Here is a 14,760-nt window from a genome sequence, read left to right as displayed (position 1 = left end):
CAGCCAGGACTACATCTCCCGGCAGGCGCCGCGGCCGGCAGCCAATGAGCGGCTGAGGATTTGGCGGCGGCGGCGGCGGCGCCCCGGGAGCCGGGGTGGGGGGGCTTTGTGCGCGGCGGCGGCGGCGGCGGCGGGCGCGGGCGCGGGAGCGGGCGGCGGCGGCCAGCACGGAGGCGGAGGTCCCGGGGCGCTGTGCACGACGCCGCGGACGGGCGTGCGAGTTCCAAGTCCAGCCCGGAGGACCGTGCTTGCCCGGGCCGAGACGCCAGCCCCAGGCTGCTCCCTCCCTGCTCGCTCGCTCGCTCGCTCGCTCGCTCTCTGGCAGCCCCGGCTGCGCAGCGACCCCCCAGCCCCTCCGCCTCCCCTTCCCCACCCCACGTCCCACAGTTTTTCCCTTCTTGCCTCCTCCACCCCCAGCGCGCCCGGCCCTGCCCGGCCGTGGCCCAGCTCGGTGCCGGCCGCCATGGCAGAGGCGTCCGACGCGGGGGAAATCTAGCCCGGGGATTTCATGAGGCCTAGTCTGGTTCCGCGTCCTCCCCCCGCGGCCCCGGCTGCTGCCTGCACCTCAGCCTCACTCCGGGCCTCCGTGTCTCTCCTGTGATCGTAGCTGACACGGCCGGGGGGTTAGAATGGAACAAACTGAAGGTAAAGTGCGTGTGTGTGTGAGAGTGAGATCGCGTACGCGCCGCGCGCGTCTGTGGAATTGCAGAGGAGAGCTGAGGAGGGACGAGGTGGGAAGGGGCGACCCAGGAAAAGGAGGAGTCGCCCGGGGGTCCTGAGCCGGTGCAGGGGCAGTCCGGACGAGAGGAGCAGAGGGCCAGCTTGGGGGGGTGTGTGGTGTGTAAGGGCTGGGGCGGGGGGAGGTGGGGCGCGGGACGCAGGTTTGGGATGAGATGTAGTGGCGCTGAGCTGGGAATTGGGAGTAAGGTGGGATGGGGGCGGGGATACAGATGGGGACGGGGGGAGGGGATGGGAGCGAGGGGCCAGAGTTGGATTCGGTGGTCCGAGGACCCAGAAATGAGGGAGGTCGCGGGGAGGGGATGGAGTGTGGGAAGCTGGGGAGTCTGAGGTGGATAGAATGTGATAGATGCTTGGGGCATCCAGGGAGCAACCGGGGCATGGAAGTGGAGGAAAAGATGGGCTGGAGAAAGGGATGGAGGTGGGAGAGGCGGGATGCCGTGGGGAGGTGGGCTGTGGGCGCAGGACCCTGGAGGACAGGGCTGGGTGAGGGGAGGGCGTGGGGGCGAGTGGGCGCGGGGTCGTCCCGGTGTTGGGAAGGGAAAAGCCTTTTGTTCTGCTGTTTGTGTCCCTTTTGGGGCCCGCTTCTCTCCAGGCTCGAGCCGGGGTGGGAGGAAGCTGGTGCTTCTGAGGTCGGGATTGTTGTGAAATGGGGGAGGTGTGGGTTCCGCCGCTTCCGAGGGGAGAGGGACCGTGTTTGTGTTCTGGTAGGGAGACAGCGAGAGGCATGGTCCCAACTGGATGGTTTTGGTGAAGGAGTGGAGAGCCTGTTCCGATTTAAAGGGGGCCGGGGCAGCCATGTTTGCTGCCAGGCACTGCAGTGTAAATAAATTCCTTTTCCTTGCGAGCCTCAGTATGGATCTGGCAGGGGCCGCCTCAGATTGTTAACCCCGGTGCCTGCTGTTCAACCAACTCCTTTCCCTTACGTCTGGGTCCTTTGAAATTATTCATAACTGCCAAACGAGGTAGTGATGTTTTCCATCTTGTGTGTTTTGCTGCTTCCCCCCCTTCTTCTCTCTTCCCTCTTCCTTGTGGTTGCAAACAAGGCATGCTGATGAACTGCAGCGTAAAATGTAATCCCTTTTTAATATTTAAAACTGGCTTTTTGCTCTCTGAAGGAGTCACTACTACTCTCAAGCAGCGAACGCGATCTTCCAGTGCCTGCAAAAATGCATTTGTTTCAGAAGCCGTCAACATGTTGGTTTTTTTTTTTTTCTGTGTGTGTGCAATTCTTTAAGTAAACAAGGAAATTGCTTCAGTTATTTTACTTGGGCCCGTGCTCCTGGCCGGGCAGAGCTGCTGGTGGGAGCCGATCGGCTTGGTGTGTGTTCTCACTGTCGGAAAATCAGAACATCGCCAGATCCCTGCTTACAGTTGATAATGGGTGTGTTCAGAAAACAATTTTTTAAAAATAAACTCTTCCTCCTCTCTCCGCCCCCCCCCCCGCCACCTCCCCCGCCACCTCCTTCCCTTTCTTTGCTTTCAAGTAGCTGGCGTACTACAGCCTCCAGGTGCCAGGTCAGCACAGTGCAGTGCTCTGGAGTTTTCAGAAGCTCAGGGATTACCAGGGGGTGGGGGTGGGCCCTTAAGGTGGCTCTCAGAAAAGTGACAGTAACTAACGCATTCAAATGAAGTACTTGTGGGATTTGATGTAATGGACCTTCTGAAGGTTCAACCCTGCCACATGTGTACAGTTAGAGTTGTATTTTCATAATGAAAAGGATTAAATGTGTGTGTGACCTTTTGTTTTTATGAGTTGAATTGGGATGATCCGAACTTTAGTCCATCATACTGAGCTGTCCCTGCTCTGCATGTACCAGGAAGGCCTGTTAGAACGGAAAAGATGAAGGGCATAGTGACTTCATCTGCCTTAATGCTGATAGCTTAGCAGGTGTTAATTAGAATGTAGTCTTGGTTTGTTGGAAGAATTCAATTGAATCTTGTTAGAATGGTACTATGTGAGAGTGCTTTGATTATTATCCAGACTCAGTTTGGGGCTCAGCATCATAGCGTAGTGGTTGAAGGCCTTGCCTTGAAAGCACCGGCGTCCCATATGGTTGCCCGTTCTAATCCCAGCAGCCCTGCTTGCCATCCAGCTTCCTGCTTGTGGCCTGGGAAGGCAGTTGAGGATGGCCCAAAGTCTTGAGACCCTGCACACATGGGGGAGACCTGGAAGAGTTCCTGGCTTCTGACTCCTGGCTTCTGATTGGCTCAGCTCCGGCTGTTGCAGCCGCTTGGGGAGTAAACCATCTGACGGAAGATCTTCCTCTCTGTCTCTCTTCCTCTTTACATATATCCGCCTTTCCAATGAAAATAAGTAAATCTTAAAAAAAAAGAAACTCAATTTGAAACTTGCCATATTTTGACTCAGTAATGTTGTGTGTTAATTTTTTGAAATTCACAGGAAAAGTTCCATTCAGCGTACTTTTTAATTTGGTGTTTTTATTTTTTTCTGTGACAAAAAATGGAGTAAAATATTTCCTTTAAAATGTTTTACGTTATTTTTCCTGTGGTTTACATATTTGAGAGGGATGCACAACCATGTGGGCCTCCCATTAGGGCGGGGAGGTTCGAGGTGTGGAGGAAAGTGGGTGGGACAAAGGTTTCAGTTCTTTTTTTACTCTGCTTGTTTGCTGGGGGTGGGGGGAAGGGTAAGGGGACCCTTCCTTGCTGTCAGACTACATCAGCACCCAGGGATGTGGGGGACAGTTATTTGATGATGCCTTAGAGACCTCAGTATGGGGAAGAATGTTCCGGGGTGTTACTTGAGTGGTTTTGATAGTTCTGAGACCTTGTTGCTTCATTGCAACAGGGCTGAGAAAATCTTTCCAAGGTCTGTTGGCTGACCAAGTCCACCTCCATGTACATCCATAGTTCTAGACACTTGATGCAGAGCGTGGCCAGGAGAGAGGTCCCTCCTCTGGCAAGGCACTCAGTGTCTTCTGCTGGCTGAGATGAACTGGCTCTCATGTCCTCCTTGTGCACCAGGGCATCACATCCGTTGTACAGGCATCAGCAACTGAGGAGGCCCAGTCCTCATACACTCCAAGGTTGGACCACGTATCTCGTGTGATTTTTCTCTGTGGTCAGGATTTGAGTCCAGCGTTCCAGTTGGGGAGTCCCCCAAGAAACCTTGCCTGGGATGACCTCAAACTTAATTCTTGTGTGTGCCAGCTAGCGTAGGGTCCAGTTCAGTCTGTTTCCTGCCCCAGCCAATGCACATATTGGTGAATGCAGCTGCCTGATCAGTTCTGCCCCCAGCCCCGTCTCATATGAGCTGGCCTAGTCCAACTCAGCCCAGCACAGGCCCAGTGTTCACGCACGCCAGTAGGTGCCATGCCCTAGTGGAGGCAACCCGTAGTAACTCCCATCAGGCCCACACCCAGCCCCGATTTTTACGTGTGCTGGTATGTACTGAGCCATAGCCTAGTCTGACCCTTGTCCCATCTGACTCTCGTGTATGACCCGCCCCCAGACATGACCCACATGTGTGCTGATGGGTGCTTCAGCCTTAACCAATATGGCCCAGCCTTATCCCCGGCTCTCATGCCCACCAGCAGGAGCTTCAGCCCAAAATGGGAGTGCAGTTCCTCTAGCAGGCCTGTCCCTCCCCCGAAACTCGTGCCTCCCAGGGGATACTACAGTCCAACCTGACATAACTTGCAGCCAGTCCCAGCACTTGCCTGTTGGTGTTATGGCCTAACTAGCTGGACCACAGCCATTTTGTCTTTCTCGTGCCAGCAGTTAGAGCAGCCTAGCCCATCCTGGCTGGACCTCAGAGCCAGCCCAAACGCCAGCTGATGGGTGCTGCAGCCCTGCCCGGCCCACCCTCAGTGCCAGTTCTCACACTTACCAGGGGAAGCAGTGACCCAGCAGGGGAGTCTCTGAGGTTCTCCTTCCAGACCTGCTCCCAGCCCTAGGTGTTACGATCGCCAGTATGTGCTGCAGCCCACTCTGAGATGACCTGTTTCCAGTCTTGGGCATTTGCTAATAGATGCTGTGGCCCAGCTCAGCCCAACCTGCCCCAGTTCCATCTCTTATTGGCAGGTGCAACAGCCTAGCCCAGTCTGATCTGCTCCCAACACCAGCCTTCATGTGAACTGGTGGCTGTTGCAGTCCAACCTGACCTGCACCCTGTCCTAGCTCTTGCTCATGCCAGTGTGTGGTGAGAACTGGCCTAGCATGGCCCAGCCCCCAACTCAGCCTACACGTATGCCAGTGAGTGCTGCAACCCAGCCTGGCCTGGCCTGCTCCCAGCCCTGGCACTTGTACACACTAGCAGGAAAGTTCCCCAAATTCCCCTACCAGGCCTGTTCCTGGCTGCTAGCGTGCGCATTCTGCCGGATACTTCCACTCATCCTGGCATGACACACCCACAGACTGAGCTCTTGGTGTTGGGTGTAGCAACCTAGCCCAGCTGGGGGAGAGCTACACCCTGTTCTGGGTCTCATGTGTTGACATTTATTCTTTTGTGGAAATTCATTTTCTATCTACTACTTAACCTGTTATTTTAATTGGCAAATTAGGTGCAGTGAGCATAAATATTTAGAAAAATGAGTAATCACATATTGAAATAGAAAAAAGTCATATGGGAAGCTTGAACTGCTAACATAATGTGGGTTCCTGTGCATTTAGCATACTGGAAATACCAGGAGCCTCTGCTCTGCTGTCATGAATAGTCTGGTTCTGGGGACAGCTATCTTTTTGATGATGTTTACGTAGTTAAGAAGGATGCATGCCCCTGTGGACCACCAATTAGGGTGGGGAGGGTCAAGGAATAGGCGGAAGTGGATGAGACAAATGCATCCAGTCTCTTTTTCTTCTTGCATATGGTGAAAGTGGGGATGGACAGGTATCCGGTAATGAAGAAGGCTGCTCTAGTTAGATAACACTTAAAATCCAAGCTGTGTTCTTTTATTTTATTTTTATTTGAAAGGCAGATTTTACGGAGATAGAAAGTCTTTCATCTGCTGATTTGATCCCCAAATGGCCGCATCTGCTAGAGCCAAGCTGATCTGAAGCCAGGAGCTGGAAGCTCCTGCCAGGTCTCCCACATGGGTTCAGGGTCTCAAGGACGTGGGCCATCCTGCACTGCTTTTCCGGGCATAAGCCGAAAGCTGGATCTCAAGTGGAACAGCCAGGACGTCGGCGCTTTCAGGTGGAGGATTAGCTTGCTCCGCTGCGCAGACCCCCCCCAAACTTTGTTCTAATGACCTTGCTCATTGTCCCACCTCCTACCTGTAATAGCGTTTTTTTTTTTTTTTTCTGAACCTGAACTAACATATCCCATCTTTATACTGGTCAGATGGAATGAGTTTTGGATAAAGGAAATTGGGAGATTGATGATCATTGAATTAGCTGCCAAATCTGATGCTAGAGACAGCAATATCTGGGTTTTGTAATATTTGTAGTAATTACAGTAAAAGCTGCTAACAGTTACCCTCCTAGAGTGCATGTGATTGCCTTTCATACGCCAACAGGTATGTGAGATGAATCCTCGAACTCCTTACGGCGGGAAGCCAGAGTTCAGTACTTTGGTAAAATCACCAAAGTGACTAATAATAGTAAAGCGAGTATTTGAATCTAGTTCTTTCATAGTAATAAAACCTGTATCAGCAGTTTTGCTTCTTTGTAAAAACACAGAAGTAATATGTTAATTACTCTTAACAGTTTCAAATATAAGCTAAGAAATTAATTTTGAAAAAGCACCTTCAATTACCTATGACCACTGTAAAGTTTGTTGTGCTTCCAAAGATGTATCTGTGTGTATACAGGGTATTTCTTTTAAAATACATACGGATGGGATCACACAATTAGGATTTTGCTTTTTTGATGAACAGGCTGAGACATTTTTCTAAATTAGTCCATCAGGCTCTACAACCTTTTATTTTTTAAGGGACATGTACTGTTTCATTGTTTGAAATATAAACAGGTTGTTAACAGATTTTTTGCTTTTATTACGAGGAATGTAAATGAGCCTCTTTAAGTTCCTGGCAGTCTGTTTAAACGGAAAGCGTCTACGGCCATACCACCCTGAACGCGCCTGAAATAAGACTGGGGCCTAGGGAAGTTAAGGCCAAGGTTCTGGTGAGGACCCTGTGCCTGGCCTCTGTGCGACACACAGCATGCTATGTCCTTACCTTGAAGATCTCAGAGCTGTCCGTGGATGCTCAGGGTCATGGGCGACACTCCAGGTGAGGCCGTCGAGGCTCGCACATTCAAGGAGAGTGAGGTGCGAAGCCGAGCAGGCCCGTGTTTTTATACGCCTTGGGTTGTGCTGTGCCTGTAGCAGGGAAGCCTGTGGTTATCCGTCACTGGGCGTGTTGTGCGTGCAGCAGCCGCACGGGGTATTTACACCTGTGCCAGTGAGTCGTGTCAGGTTATCTTGAAGTCTGTGTTCTGTGTGATGAACTCATTTTTGGCAGAATATATCCTGTTTAATAAAGCTGTCAAGTAAGATAGCAACAAAATGAACAACAAAAAAATCCTGCAAAAGAACATGGGAAGAAAATTGAGACTCTTGGTAAATTTTTAAAATCAAGCTAAAAATACCTAAGTGAAAACAGTAAGTTAAGATCTTAGCAGACGTTGTGGGCTACTTTGTTTATTTTTTATTATTTTCACATGAGGAGAAGAAAATGGAGGCCACTGCCAAGGCATAGTAGACTAACAACTCTCCCTCAGGTGCCAGCATCCCAGATGGGTGCCAGTTTGAGGCCTGACTGCTCCGCTTGCCATCCAGCTCCATGCCTGTGGCCTGGGAAGGCGGCAGAGGATGGCTGTTTGGGCTGTGTCTGTGTACGAGACCCAGAAGAAGCTCCTGGCTCCTGGCTTCCTATTAGCCCAGCTCCAGCGGTCGTGGCTGTTTGGGAAGTGAACTTGGGCTCGCTGGCGCTCTCTCTCTGTCTCGCTCTCTAGCTCTGCTTTTAAATAAAAATAAGCAAAAAATAACTTAGAGAATGACTTACCATGGATATTCATTGAGTGTTGGACTCTTTTAAAACAAAGAGAGTTGTCTGTTGTAGGCAATTAAGAAATTAAAAAGCAATAAGGCTTTAAAAAGATTTAGAATTTAATATCTAGCTGTTACTTATGTCCATTTCTCAGTTCAGTGCTGATTTTAGTTTTACTTTAAAAAAAAAAAACTATTTTGGGCCCGGTGGCGTGGCCTAGCGGCTAAAGTCCTCGCCTTGAACACGCCGGGATCCCATATGGACACCAGTTCTAATCCCAGCTGGCAGCTCCACTTCCCATCCAGCTCCCTGCTTGTGGCCTGGGAAAGCAGTCCAGGAACGGCCCAAAGCCTTGGGACCCTGCACCCGTGTGGGAGACCCGGAGGAAGTTCCTGGCTCCTGGCTTCAGATCAGCATAGCATCGGCCGTTGTGCTCACTTGGGGAGTGAGTCATCGGACAGAAGATCTTCCTCTCTGTCTCTCCTCCTCTCTGTATATCTGACTTTCCAATAAATAAATAAATCTTTTTAAAAAAAATCTATTTTTTGAAAGAATAAGATTTGTTCTTTTGTTAATAAACAACATGTCCAATATTTGAGTTTTTAAATGACGAGCTTATTTCTGCAGGCGAATCTTTTTATGAGTATTAATAAGGGTACATTTAAGAAATAGATTATACTGAGACTACATAACATAACACTTTTTTAAAAAAGATTTGTTTTTATTTTCATTACAAAGTCAGATATACAGAGAGGAGGAGAGACAGAGCAAGATCTTCCATCTGATGATTCACTCCTCAAGCAGCCGCAATGGCAGGTACTTTGCTGATCCAAAGCCAGGAGCTCTTCTAGGTCTCCCACACGGGTGCAGGGTCCCAAGGCTTTGGGCTGTCCTCGACTGCTTTCCCAGGCCACGGGAAGGGAGCTGGATGGGAAATGGAGCAGTGGTGACACAAATCTTTACCCATATGGGATCCCAGCAGATACCACAAGGAGTTTACCTGCTAGGCTATTGTGCTGGGACCTGAGTTACAGAACCTTAAGAAAGTTGTGTGTAAAAATTGAAATTTAAAAGTTAGACTTTGAAAGTTACAACACATTCCATATTAAAAAACAAAACAAAAAGATGAAAACTAAATATATGGGGCGGGGATTGGGGTGTTTTGGCTAGAGCTGCCAGCTGAGGCACTGCTCCCTATAGGTATAGGTTTGTGTTAGGACTGTTCCCGTCCCAGCCCAGCTCCTGGCTGGTTGCTGGGAGAAGCAGCAATAGACAGCCCAAGTGTCTGGGTCTCTGTCACCAATGTGGGAGATTTGGAGAAAGCTCCAAGGTCCTGCTCCAATTCCAGCCAGGAGCTCTGTGTCCCTCTGTAATTCTTTCAAAAAAGAGGCAAATCTTCTTAAAAAACAACAACAATGAAGTGTTCCGTATAAAACTCCTTAGAAAGTGAGCAGACATGATGGAACTGTCACGTGGGTACTTCGCCTTTTCAGAATAGTCGTAGCTAGCCTTTTGCCTCCTGACGTGACTGTTGTCTTGCAAGTGAAGGCTTAAGCATAGAAGCATACTCATGTGCAGGTTGTTTCTATCAGAAAAAACTAAAACAATCTGACCCAAAAGGGAGTCAGAAAATAAAAACGGAATAGCCAGTTTTTAATTGTTCTTGTCAAACGGGGTGTCAAGACAACTGGGGGTGGGGAAAACCAAGGCATCTTCGTGTCATTTAGTCATTTGTCGTCTTTGTGCCTTATTGACGAGTGTAGAGCAAAACAACAGCAAAAACCCAAAACAAAATCTCCCTGCAAAGTGCCATTTTATACAAAATGCTGTTTATCCAGAGTTCCTCTGTGTTGTGCTTTTCTGTAGGAGTCTGTCAGTTTTGATCAACATGTAACAGCTGCTCTTTTTTTTGGAAAATACCGATTTGTTAATGTAGTTAGTTTCCTAGCTTAAATATTGTATTTAACAAGAATTAGCTGGGCGCCCTTGCTGTCCCAGCAGTGTAGCCATCCAGTGGAGTTCATCTGAGAAGCCAGCAGCGGAGGTGGCGACGTGTGTCCGCCCTTGTCCCTGGTGCCCCTTGCCTGCAGTGCGGCCAGTTGGACCAGTCGCCGCTGGAGCTGGAGGGACGGGCCGTGCTTCCTTGTTCCTGGGGCTCGTAGACTGCTTTCTTTTTTGGGTTGTGTATTGTTTGCTCTTTTCTGTTCCGTAGATTTAGTACCGAGCCCCCCAAGGCTGGACGAGAAGCAGCTGCGTGGTGCTGGACTGCTTCCTCGTGTGTGTGACTTTTGAGGGTTACGACAGCAGAAGCTGAATGCTTTGTTTCCTCTTTGCTCAAAGCAATATGTCCGCGTCGAAGTCTGCAACAAAGATAGTGAAAAAAATTCTTATGAGGCACTTTTGAAAGTCTTTGGTTATTATCATTTTATGCTTTAAAACCATCTTTTTTATGATCTGCAGGATCTGAAAGTATGTCTGTCAGATTCTGGTGAGCGTCTTCTCTCTGCTTCTGCTGCCTCCTTGAATCTCTCTCCATACAATAGAACATTTTTTTCAGTCCTCCTGAAGGTTAAATATATTCCTTACTAATTTCCCCCCTGCAGGTTATACATTTCTTTTTCATTTTTTTGAGTATACATTTAAAAAATTTTTTTTGAAATGAACATCTATGCTTCTTTTCTTAGATGAGTAATCATGATTTGATCATTTGTAAAAGCATGAGTTAATTTGTGTAGAAAGGAGAGTTGTGGTTTTAGTCACCTAAGGGTGTGTGTTATTACCACTTGTACAGTTAAGATTTGATTAGAAGGATCTGTTTGACTGAATGATAGAATTAGTATGATTTTGAGGTACATATATTTGCACACGTGCACATCTATGTAGGCATGTACAACTAAGAAGTTTTTTTGTTTGTTTTGTTAAGATTTATTTTATTTACTTGAAAGGCATGGCAGGGAGAGAGAGAGAAAATCGGGTCACTCCCCAAATGGCTACTATGGCTGGAGTGAGGGCAGGCCGAAGCTAGGCTCCAGGAGCCTCTCCAGGTCTCTCCCATGGGTGCAGGGGTCCCAGCTGGGTCATCACTGGCTGCTTTCCCAGGCACGTAGCAGAGAGCTAGACTGGAAAAGGAGCAGCCGGGACTTGAAATGCTGCCTGGAAGGGATGCTGGCACTGCAGGCAATGGTTGACCATGCTGTGCCACGGAGCTGGCTCTTCTAAGAAATTCCAATAGTTTCAGTTTTATTTTAAGTATCATGTGTTTGAGAACCAGAGTTTCACTTCAGGGAACTCAGGCCGGATCTTCTGTGTGGTTGGCAGGAACCCAGCCACTTGAGCCGTCACTCCTGCATGACTGGGTCTGCGTGCAGGGAGCCGCTCAGGAGCCAGCACTGGCTGAGAGTCTGCGCTCTGCTGCAGGGCTGCAGCCGGGACTCCTGCCCCAGGGCTTCCTCATGAGTTTTCAACTACTTTTTTGAAAATCAGAGTGACAGAACAAGCAAATGATACTTTTTTCCATTTACTGATTCACTCTCCGGATGACTGTGTGACTGTAATGTTGAAGTTCTTGGCCAGGCTGAAGCTTGGAGCCAGAAACTTCATCTCGGTCTCCCGTGTTCCGGGGCAGGATCCCGAGTCTTGGGCAGCCTCTGCTGATTTCCCAGGGCGTTAGAGTGGAAGTGAAATCTGAAACCCTACCAGCTGGAATCAACTACTATTTCTGTATTATTCTAGGAATTTAATGTATGTATTTCTTTTTTTAAAGATTTATTTTTATTATTTTTTTACTGGAAAGGCGGATATACAGAGAGGAGAGACAGAGAGGAAGATCTTCCGTCCGATGATTCACTCCCCAAGTGAGCGCAACGGCCGATGCTATGCCGATCCGAAGCCAGGAGCCTCTTCCGGGTCTCCCACGCGGGTGCAGGTTCCCAAAGCTTTTGAGCCGTCCTGGACTGCTTTCCCAGGCCACAAGCAGGGAGCTGGAAGGGAAGCGGGGCTGCTGGGATAGAACCGGCGCCCATATGGGATCCCGGGCGTGCAAGGCGAGGACTTTTAACCACTTGCGCCACCGCGCCGGGCTCTTAATGTATGTATTTCTATTTACAAAAAGAAAATTTTAATTCAGATTATTTTAAATAAATTTTATTATATTGAAAATAGCTTTTGTGGTTACAGCTTAAAAGTTGATATAAAATTTCATTGTACTGGTGTGGTATGTTCTGTTTACCATTACTCTGTTGATGACTTTAAGTCAGTTTTCAATGTTTTGATGTTGTACTTTGATTAATATCCTTATACATTAAAGTTCTAAACATAGAATTACTTAATACACATGAACATTTCTTATTATTTTTAGGGATTTATTTTTATTGGAAAGGCAGATACACGGAGGACATACAGTGAGAAAGATCTGATTGCTGGTTCACAACTCAGGTAGCCGCAACGTCCACAGCTGAACCAGTCAGAAGCTAGGAGCCAGGAGCTTCCTCCGGGTCGCCACGTGGGTGCAGGTACACGTGGGGCCATGGTCCATCCTCCACTGCCTTTCCAAGGCAATAAGCAGGGACATGAATGAGAAGTGGAGCAGTCAGGATGTGAACCAGTGCACATATGGGGTCCTGGTGCTTGCAAGGGGAGGATTAGTCAATTGAGCCATCAGGCTGGCCCCAGAAAGTTTTTTCTTGGAAAGCCAGATTTACAGAGAGGAGAGACAGTGGCCACGATGTATGGGGCTGAGCTTAGACTTCAGCCACTAGGCTACCACGCTGGGCCCAGTTGTGTGTGTGTTTTAAATACAGTTGAATATCCCTTGTCCAGAATATAAGAGAGCAAGACTAGAAATGTTTTACATTGTAGACTTTAAAGTTTTTTTTTTTTAAAGATTTATTTATTTATTTATTTATTTATTTTATTTATATTTATTTATTTTATTGGAAAGGTGGATATACAGAGAGGAGAGACAGAGAGGAAGATCTTCCGTCCGATGATTCACTCCCCAAGTGAGCGCAACGGCCGATACTATGCCGATCCGAAGCCAGGAACCTCTTCCGGGTCTCCCACGTGGGTGCAGGGTCCCAAAGCTTTGGGCCGTCCTCGACTGCCTTCCCGGGCCACAGGCAGGGAGCTGGAAGGGAAGCGGGGCTGCTGGGATTAGAACCGGCGCCCATATGGGATCCCGGGCGTGCAAGGTGAGGACCTTAACCACTGTGCCACCGCGCCGGGCCCGACTTTAAAGTTTTTAAAAAATATTTATTTATTTGTATTGCAAAGTCAAATATATATAGAGAGGAGAATAGACAGAGAGGAAGATCTTCCTTCTGATCATTCACTCCCCAAGTGACTACAGCAGCTGGAGCTGTGCCGATTTGAAGCCAGGAGCCAGAAACTTCCTTCAGGTATCCCACGCAGATACAGGGTCCTAATGCTGAGCTGAGCTGTCCTCAATGCTTTCCCAGGCCACAGGCAGGGAGCTAGAAGGGAAGCGGGGCTGCTGGGATTAGAACTGGTGGCCATATGGGATCCCAGTGCGTGCAAGACGAGCACTTTAACTGCTAGACCACAACACTGGGCCCAGAGTTGTTGGGTCTTTTTTGAGTGTTACAGAGTGAGAACATATTTAAGTATCATTTGTAGGGCAGGTTTGGAAGAGGCATATTCTTTTAACTTTTCTTTACTGTGGAAGAATTTTATTTCATTTTTAAAGACAAAGTTTTGCTGGGTACATTATCCTGGGCTGACAACTCTTTTCTTTTAGAATCTGGGATATGTCGTTCCATTCTCTTCTGGCCTGTGCTGTTTCCTGTGAGACATTTCCTGTGTTTAGTTGGCATTCCTTCATATGTCAATTGATTTTTTTCACATGCACATTTAAGGATTTTTTCCTTATGTTCGATTGAAGAGAGCTTGATTATCATGTGTCGTGGTGAAGATCACTTTCAGTCAAGTCTGTTGGGAGTGGTGTGCCCCTCCTGGGTGCTGTTTACCAATTCCTTGTCTGGGTTAATTCTCCGTTATTCTCTTTGACAGAGAAGAGAAATAGACCCACTAAAACCAAATGCAAATGTGAAGAACATCCCAGTAAAATAACAACAAGATTAAATCAATGAACAGCCCATTGCTAAAATGGCTGGATCAAATTACCACCCATTCATATTAACCCCTAATGTAAATGGCTTAAATCATCAATCAAATGTCAGATTAGCAAATGGGATTAAAAACACACAACCCAGGCCAGGCACTGTGGGCATAGTGGCTAAAGTCCTCGCCTTGAATACACCAGTATCCCATATGGGCCACCAGTTCTAATCCTGGCAGCCCCGCTTTCCATCCAGCTCCCTGCTTGTGGTCTGGGAAAGCAGTCGAGGACGGCCCAAAGCCTTGGGACCCTGCACCCATGTGGGAGACCTGGAAGAGCTTCTGGCTCCTGGCTTTGGATTGGCACAGCTCTGGCCGCTGCTGTCACTTGGGAAGTGAATCATCGGACAGAAAATCTTCCTCTCTGTCTCTCTCGCTCCCTATATATATCTGATGTTGCAATAAAAATATATTTAAAAACAAAATTCATTCCTTTAAAAAAATCTACTTGTTGCCTACAGGAGACATATCTCACCAACAAAGATCAGCGGAAACTCTTGCGCATGGATTTTGATTTTTTTTTTCAGTTTCATCTCTTTAAAACTTTTGTATTAAATTGTTCAATGACTCAGATGATTCAGTAGCATCATTTTCTTCCAGGTTCTTGATTTTAAAAAGAAGTAAAATAAAAACAATAGGTTACACAGAGTACCCTATAAGTCAGTGCTTCTCAAACAGTCTACAACATACAATAAGTATTTTGCTTGCTTATTTAAGTTCCAACTTGTCACAAATGAATCCTATTGGGCAAGCAATAAGAATGAAGCACAATAAAAAAGACAATAGAAATTATCCTATTTTTTATTATTAAGGAAGAAAAGTTAGACAGAAAGATCTTCCATGTACTGGTTCAGTCCGCAAATGGCCACCATGACCAGACCTGGGCCAGGCCAAAGATAGACCCACTTCCCACGTGGGCTTCTTTGTGTGTGCA

The 14,760-nt window shown here is 47.9% G+C and overlaps 1 protein-coding gene across 4 annotated transcripts in view; it reads left to right on the top strand.

Annotated features, from left to right (window-relative positions):
* The first annotated feature begins 134 nt into the window (after positions 1 to 134).
* Positions 135 to 14,760, top strand: part of NSD3 (nuclear receptor binding SET domain protein 3) — a 132,678-nt gene continuing 118,052 nt past the window's right edge. For 3 of the 4 annotated variants that reach the window (XM_040970307.1, XM_040970308.1, XM_040970304.1), the window contains exon 1: positions 135 to 645. The gene's annotated coding sequence lies outside the window, so the exon portion shown is untranslated. The remainder of the gene's footprint in view (positions 646 to 14,760) is intronic. The other variant, XM_040970310.1, reaches the window with a different exon arrangement.

The sequence above is a fragment of the Ochotona curzoniae genome, unplaced genomic scaffold (genome assembly GCF_017591425.1).
Source record: "Ochotona curzoniae isolate NIBS_2020 unplaced genomic scaffold, NIBS_Ocur_1.0 contig_1976, whole genome shotgun sequence".
NCBI classification, from domain to species: Eukaryota; Metazoa; Chordata; class Mammalia; order Lagomorpha; family Ochotonidae; genus Ochotona; species Ochotona curzoniae.
Note: the sequence above shows the minus strand (reverse complement) of the source record. Positions and strands in the feature narration are given on the sequence as shown.